We start from the raw sequence: 8788 nt of genomic DNA, 5'->3' as shown, positions 1-8788 counted from the left end.
GGTTCATACTTTCATACTTTTGTTATTGCTCGTTGATATGATTACTTTAAAGAAAAGTCTTAAAAAATTCAAAAGCCGAAAAAAATTCGCTAAGCACAAAGAAATAACAACCTTTTTAAACAATTATATTAATTAGACCATATCACTCTTTTCTTTAAGAACTTATGTAATCAGTTGCATTTTGTCTTTAAGAATTAATTTATGTTCACCAATCGCATTTTGATTATGCAAGTCATCACCCTCTTTTCAAAAAAGTCCAAACAACAATTTTTTTTTTTTAAATTTCTTTTTGAGAGATTAGAGATCTCTTATATCCTACCGCTATTATGAGATTAGAGATCACAAATATGACTGAAATTATGTGTCATCATCCAGAGCTGCCATCAATCTCAATACCCTTGCATACGCATTGCACTTTCAGGATTAGCAAGCATGGCAAATGTGACATCAATCACATGAACCATCTCTTCCGTGAGTGCCCTAAAATCATAGATCTGTGGTCCAACATAGCTGGAGCAGGATGGAATGGAAACAAGCTTGAAAGACATCTCCATGTTTTGGTCACTGTTGATGCGAAATCCACTCGTCCCTCTCGTTTAGATGGTGATCTCCCCGGGAGAGTGGTGTTTGTGGGCACTCTTTGGCAGATATGGAAAGATGGAAAAAAAAAAAGAAGCTTTGACAATGTTGACATTCCCACATCTGTGCGCATCAATATCATCAAAGCTTATGCCAAAGAAATTGTGGAGGCTTTCAAAGCCTTTGTTTAAACTGATACACTTCACAATCCTTTGATCGTTTGGATTTTCCCGTTTGCAGGTGAGATAAAACTAAATACTGATGGATGCTGGTATGACCTCAACAATAGGGCTGGATTTGGAGGAGCTTTCGAGCAATCATACGCCAACAAGGATCCTAGGATTCTATGAGAGACTGGACTGTAACTCAAGTATTGAAGCTAAAATTTGGGCAATTTGAGCTTTTGCAGAGGCCTAACAATCATCCTTGAGAAAGAAGGGAAGTGCTACAATACACACCCCTTGTTTGGGTGTGTATCATATGCACCATCTTTAAAATACACCAAAATGTTATGAATCTCAAAATGTTACGAATCTATTGCTAAAAAGTTACGAATCATATTGTTGAAAAGTTACGAATTTTTAGTATAAAAGTTACGATACGAAGTAAAATGTTATGAATGACTATGAGGTGGCACAATATGAACCACACAATAGGTGCATATGGTACACACCTTGAAGGGGTGTGTATTGAAGACTTTCCCGCCAAGGCTAAAACTTAAAATTGAATCTGACTCGAGTGTTGCAGTGAAACTCATCAACGAAGGAGCCCCTATGTATCATCCCCAATGCCCTCTAGTGGAAGATGCAAAGATGCTGGCAGCTAGAACTAATACCAAGATTGGGCTTACATATCGCCAAGCGAATCAAACTGCAGATCAATGAAAATGGATAGTCGAAGATGCTCAACTACAAGAGGATTCTGATAGAATTCTCCAAAACAGATTGTATCTTGGTTTGGGTGTCAAGGTTGCGGTGGTGAAGGAGGAAGGGAGGATGAGGAGAGAAGTCATGGTTGATGAGGAGTGAGTGAGACGGAGGAGAGGAGGCGTGGTGGATGAGGTGTAAGACAGAGTAGGGGTGACATTGTTGTGTAATGCGCCACAGGCGCACTTACATGCGCCCCGGGCACATTGTATTGCGTCTGGGCGCATCATTGTAACTGCACACAAGGTCAAACTTTACAGGTTTGCCAGGTACACTCTCGAACTCCAATTTGTGTGTGGTCTGAATCGTTGAAAAGCTTGATAAGTCTACTTTTTCTAACTGCACAAATTTGGATCCAAAATTATTGTCACGTGAAATGATATGACGAGTTTACCCTCTGTGGGTCAACAAACAAATCATTTTGATGAGAAAATCTCGCGTCCCCCACATTTTGAATCGGATAAAAATTTATTTTTATGGATAAAGAGGGTTTTACAAGTAATATAAGATGGTGGAATTCAACAATTAATCAACGTAATTATTGTTTGCTAATTAAAAATAGGTCAAAATTAAAGCAGCACAATTCAAAGATCATTGGAGCCACTAGACTGAAACATGCTCCGCAACCTTCTACGCATTCTAAGTTTCATTATGCACTCACATCCCTAGTTTGAAGGTAATCCTTAATTTCTAAGAGTTTCACAGAATACATAAGACTTCATCAAAGCATACGTAGACCATCTAATCATCGAAATTTTCCCAACGTGGTACTTATTATCACGAATCCTATTTTTGGTGTCCACACCACCAACACTATCACACAACCCCTACGACTACCACCAGACCACCTCCACCACCATTTTTTGACGTCCTATTCACACCAAGGGTGTTGTCGCTGCAGCCGCCACCTCATCCACCACTTCCACCATTATTTCCACGTCATCGAGACCATAAAATTAATTTAAAATAAGTTCTAAATAGTGGAATCTACCAACATTTCGAAATCACAACTTGCACTATGAGAAAATACATTTAAAATATTTTGCAGTCTAACAAATTGAGAATGTTCTCAATTTTTTAGATTGAGACTACTTTCAATGTCATTGTCAACATTGCGAAACCACCACCACCAAAACAACGTCAATGATATTCTCAATTCAAAAATATCAATAATATTTGCCATTTCAATTTCCTTCAATGCACCACATTACAATTGCCATGACGACCACCACCGGTGCAATGATCAACGGAAAAAAGATTGAGAACTATTTCATACTTTAGAGATTGAAAAAAAATAGTTTTTTTATTCTATAAATTTTAAAATTCACCACCTCACGGACACCATTGCAACCGCCACAAAAATGCATGAGAAATTCGTTGTGGTAAAAGGTGTAGGTGGAGGTTTGGTAGTCTTCATATTGGAGTGGTGGTGGTTGTAGTGGAAATAGATAAATGATGATGGTGATGCGGTGGTAGTTGTGGTAAAGTGATGGTGGTGTATGTGATAGGAAGGTACTGTAGTGGTGAAGTGATGGTGGTGGATGGGTGGTGTTGCGGTTGCAGTGTTAGCGAGGTAACGTGGTTGAGGAGGTGTGGTAGTTGTGGCAGTAGTAAGATAGTACGTGATTGTAAGGTGGCGGGGGTGGTAGGGTAGGGGTGGTGGAGGTATGGTAGTTGTGGAAATAAACTGATGGCATTGAAGACGAAATGAGCACATGGTGATAAGGTGGAGGTGTGGTAGTCAAGTGATGGTGAGTAAGTGGTAACGTTGGAGGTGGTTGAGGTGGATTGCAGGTGCATGTGGTGGTGAAATGATGGTCTGTTTGGGTGGCGAGATGGTAGTGGTGGCGGCGGCGGAGAGGAGGGAGGAAGAGGAGAGGAGGCATGTTTGACAAGGAGTGAGAAAGAGGAGAGTAGGCATTGTGTATGATGCACCTCAGGCAAAGTTACATGCGCCCCAGGCGCATCCTAGGATCCAGTAATGTGCCTCCGGCGCATTGTATTGCGCCCGGGCGCATCCTCGTAACTTCACATAAGTCCAAACTTTGCAGGTTCGCCACGTACACTCCCAAACTCCAATTAGTGTGTGGTTTGAACCATTGAAAAGCTTGAAGAATCTAATTTCTAACTCCACTAGTATGTATCCAAAACTATTTTCACGTGAAATGATATGACAATTTTACCCTTTATGGGTAAAAGAACAAATCAAACTTGACACAAGCTAGCAAATCTGAAACCACAAAACAGACCCCATAAGTGCAACAAAACTTCAGCACAATATACACCCATCTACCAAAAAAACAAAAGCCTAGGAAGCCTCAAAGACTCTACACGAGATGTTCCAATCAAGACACAACATTCTATTCTCATCAGACTTCCTCATATGCCTCCACAAGCTCACATAAGCCTTGATCGATGTTTTGAGATAACAGGCCCAATGATTGTGCTGAAAGATGCGATGATTCCTTTTTATTCCACCGGTGATAAATGAATGCTGAAACTGAAAGCTTGAACAATAGATGAGTTGAAATTAAAAATGGCATGACTGGACATTAATAAATGGTCTATTACTAATAACTACTCTAATGGTACTTCCCTGATAACTTATGATCCCTCAAATTACTCCACTTTGGGGGGTTGATTGTGCTTTACTTGAAAAAACCCAAAAAGCCATCATCGTGGAAGAGTGACTCATTATCCATGGGGCATTATGCTCATCTGGAGCCATTGGAATATGTCTGGCCGATTCATGTTCCTGGAAAAATAAAAAATTATGAGGAAATGCACTACGATAAACATTCTCATAACACCACTGAAATCACGGACATTAAGCACCTTAAAAAATTGCGGATGGTATGATGCTTGGAAAGACAAAGGCAGATTACTAATGTTGTGTGTGATGAAGGTTTTCGAATATCCTAATCACATAAAACATCAGTAAAAGCAATTACTCTACACATAGCTTCTGAACAAAAGAGAAAAACAATAAAAACGTAGCCAATGTGAAATCAAGTTGTTAAGATCTTTTAACTGACTAAGACGAGGCTTTCAAAGCCCTTCCTTAGACTGATACACTTCGCAATCCTTAGATTGTTTGGATTTTACCGTTTGCAGGTGAGATAAAACTAAATACTAATGGATGCTGGTATGACCTCAACAATAGAGCTGGATTTGGAGGAGCTTTCAGAGATCATACGGCAACATGGATCCTAGGATTCTATGGGAGGCTAGACTGTAACTCAAGCTTTGAAGCTGAAATTTGGGCAATTTGCACTTTTGCGGAGGCTTGAAGATCATCCTTGAGAATGGATTACCCAATGTTAAAACTTAAAATTGAATTGGACTCGAGTGTTGCAGTGAAACTCATCAACGAAGGATGAAGGTGCCCCTATGGATCATCCCCAATGCCCTCTAGTGGAAGATGCAAAGATGCTGGCAGCTAGAACTAATACAAGGATTGGGCTTACATATCGCCAAGCGAATCAAACTGCGGACTGTCTTGCTCGCTTGGGAGCTGGGCAAGATGAAATTTTAGTTCTTTTAGAGCAAGTTCCCTTCGCTGTGAGGCAGTTTGAGCTTGCAGATTGCCTTGGAGTTGGACACCTAACGCTGTGGTTTGTAGTTTTCATGTTTGTCTCTATGACTCTGGTGCTGTTTAGCCAGTTAATGAAATTTCGGCCGTTGAACCAAAAAGAAAAAAAAGCGACATCACATGATGCAGCTACTTCTTTGGGAGATGATTTATTTATCCTGGATTCAACCTATCGAACCTATAAAACCATTAAATCACTTGCTACATAGTAAGGGTTCAATGTCAAACTATTATGGACGGAAAACCCAAGTACAAGGCATTGCTGGGAAGGGGTTGAGGAAGATTTTGCTGCGACTGTACAGGTTATAATTAGTTCAAACTTTTCACATAGGCACAACCGCACAATAGCAAATTGCTGTTTTATTATCAGAACAAGGACTGCTCGTACCTTGTACTTATCCTTACTACAAACATGGGAGACAAGAAGAGGAACTTGCAAAGTACATGCCCAACCCAAAGCAGGGGGAAAAAAAAAAAAACAATCAACCAAGAGTTGCAAGGAGAACAACTTCTAATCCTTTGATTGGTTTTGCAACGTTACTTTTAGTGCTTCAGTGACAGCTGAGAAGTCCTTGTCACTAAGGCTGCAAGATTTACCCACCTTGTACAGTTTGTTTGTAGGGGCTGCAATCTGTGCAGGTTGGGAAACAGATTCGTCTAATCCCAGAGCAAGCTGCAAGTCCTCCCACATAAAAATTTGCACTAAAATGGTGCAGCGGATTTATACAAGCTACAACACCGACAATCTTTGGTTAGTTACAAACTTTTGTTGATGTTTCAGGAGAAATGCGGTAGGATACATGGATTGGAACATTGAAGGGCCTTTCATTGAAAACATAGGTGCACTAATGGTGCCTGGTGAAACTACTTGCAGTTCAATAAAAATGGATAGTTGAAGATGCTTAACCACAAGAGGATTCTGATAGAATTCTACAAAATGGATTGTATCTTGGTTTGTGTGGCAAGGTTGTGGAGGTGAAGGAGGAAGGGGAGGATGAGGAGACAAGTCATGGTTGATGAGGAGTGAGTGAGACGGAGGAGAAGAGGCATGGTGGATGAGGGGTAAGACAGAATAGAGGTGACATTGTTGTATAATGCGCCTCAAGCACACCTACTTGGTTAACTGATTCAGAAACGCTAAACAAGCTCAGATGAAAAAAAAAACTTGTTTTTAGGTACAAATAACTTTGAATCAAAACTACTTGGGTTAGAAAATAGACTTAACAAGTTTTCTAAGGGTTCAAACCTTGCGAAAATCGGAGTTCGAGAGTGTCTGGAAAGAGACTAGAAAGTTTGAAAAATTATGGAGTTTGAGGGCGCCGTGCTGGTTCGTGCGCCCCGGGCGCAATAAGATGCGCCTCAGGCGCATTGAAGATCAAAAATTTGTCAAATTTTGCGGGCTTCTCCTGAACACTTTCGAACTTCGATTTTTGCAAAGTTTGAACTGATAGAAAGCTTGTTGAGGCTACTTTTTAACCCAAGTAATTCGGATCCAATATTGTATTCCAAATGATATGACTATTTTACCCTTAGTGAGTCGAAAAGTAAATCGTTCCTGTAATTAACGATGGCATCACCTTCATTTTAAAATAGATAAAGACCTGTTATATATCGATAAAGAGTGTTATTAAAGTACTAAAAGATAATAGAATCCAACCATAAAAATAATGAAGTTTTTGTTTATGAAAAATTGGTAGAAAACAGACCACTAAAAATATCATGGGAGCACTACCACCCCTCCGCCACCAACAATTTTGCCGTAACACAATCCTTCCACCACCATGATAACTTGATCACCTACACCACCATCACTTCACCACCTCTACCACCACACTTCCACTCTACAATAATGGTGGCCAACTGTAATGATCTCAAAACATCCTAAAATATCTCAATTGTTAAGAAACGTATCTAACTTCTTGTTCTATTCATCCCAAGAAACAACCCCACAAGACACTCTTAATACATCTACTAATTTTTTTGTTATTAAGTCTAGATTATCCACTACCAAGTGAGTTGAGGTTAGCAAAAATGATATACATAAATTAAAAGTTATAATGCATAACCAGAAAAAGAATTTAAACAACTCACTGTTGCCTCTATTGTTGTTCATTTCTTCTTCCCTCGATTCCTATTCTTTATTTAGCATGAGATAGTATAATCCACAACCCAAATGTGGAAATTGTTGGACTACATGCATGCGATTCATGTGCTATAGGATTCAAGAAATATTCACCATTCATTATTTCATTTGCTTTTTTATTGCATGTCACTACTTGAGAAGTTATGATCGAAGGTGTGTAAAAAAATCTTGGCAACGAAAGAAAAACATTTTAGAAGAGGTTGTGCACGGTTGGCTTTGTGCCTAGTTTGTAATGGAGCTTCAGAATTGATTGAACATTTGCTTTTTGATTGTTTGAGGGCGAGAGTGGTGTGGTTTGGTTCCCATGTGAATCTCGATCGTGGAAGGGGGCTTCCTACTCTTAAATGGACATCCCAAGTGATTGACTTGGGTAAATCTATAAAGGATAGTAAAGCGTTTTTTTTTTGGGAAGTTGCACATTTTATACCAACCAACACAAAAACAAGGGGAGATCAAGCCACTGTACAAAATCTTTACAAAGGAAACTCCTCACTACAATCTGCCAAAAAAACTACAAAATTAAGTATCAAGAACGTTGCTTGAAATATTCCAAAGACTACATAATCTTTGGTTCTCAAGGGAGTGGGGGAAATGCTCCCAAGTACACACATGAAGTCTGACATTATCCTCAATACAAGCATGCACTGCATCAGCCCTTCTGCTTCTACCAACAAAAACTTGAGAGTTCCTTTCCATCCATAGATGGTAAACCCCAGCTGCCAAGACTAGCTTGAACAAAAAAGAACTGAAGCTCGTACCCTTACAATGATCAATAGCCCACTTAATTTTACACTATCTCACACCTCCGAATTTCTTTGAATCTGAAATTTGTTAAGGATAACCTTCCAAATGCTGCTGGAATAGCTACATGCAAAGAACAGGTGTTGCAACGTTTCATCACTTTGAGAGCACAATACACAACCAGGATCAATCGTCATCCCCCATCTACAAAGTCTCTCCTTTGTAGCTAACCTCTTCAAGCAAGCTAACCATAAAATGAACGACCACCTTGAAACACTTCTGGAAAACCACACTATTGAAGCCCACTGAACTGTCCCTCCTCTATGCCTAAGAGCCTCCCAAGTGTGCTTGCTTAGTATTGTATTGGCCAGTAGGGGAAATAACCCATATAACTTCATCTTCCCTAGCCCTTCGAGGTCGAATTGAACTAGGAATTGAATTTTGAATCTGTTGAATCAAGGAGGATCTTGGTCTTGGCCAATTCCATTCTCCATCCTGCTAGTAAAGAGTTGATTGGTCAGGTTGCTTTGATTGGCGATTGCTTGGCATATCTGGAACTCTCAGAACGATTTTATTTTTAGGGGTGTTAATATAAACCCTTTGGACACCATGGGCAGAGCCCCTATGGAGTTTCTTAATTTCTCGGTGATTCCTTCTGTCCTTATGGCTAACCTTAGCAAAGGGCCTGAAAACTCTTCGTGGAAGGATCCAGACTTTATAATTCTCTCAAAATAAACTGTGATTTTGCTGTGGAGAAATATGGATTTGCGAGGATGGTGGCGGTAGTGGTGAGGAACCATGAAGGGA

This window comes from Rhododendron vialii, chromosome 12a (genome assembly GCF_030253575.1).
Source record: "Rhododendron vialii isolate Sample 1 chromosome 12a, ASM3025357v1".
NCBI classification, from domain to species: Eukaryota; Viridiplantae; Streptophyta; class Magnoliopsida; order Ericales; family Ericaceae; genus Rhododendron; species Rhododendron vialii.
This window is presented reverse-complemented; position numbering follows the sequence as displayed.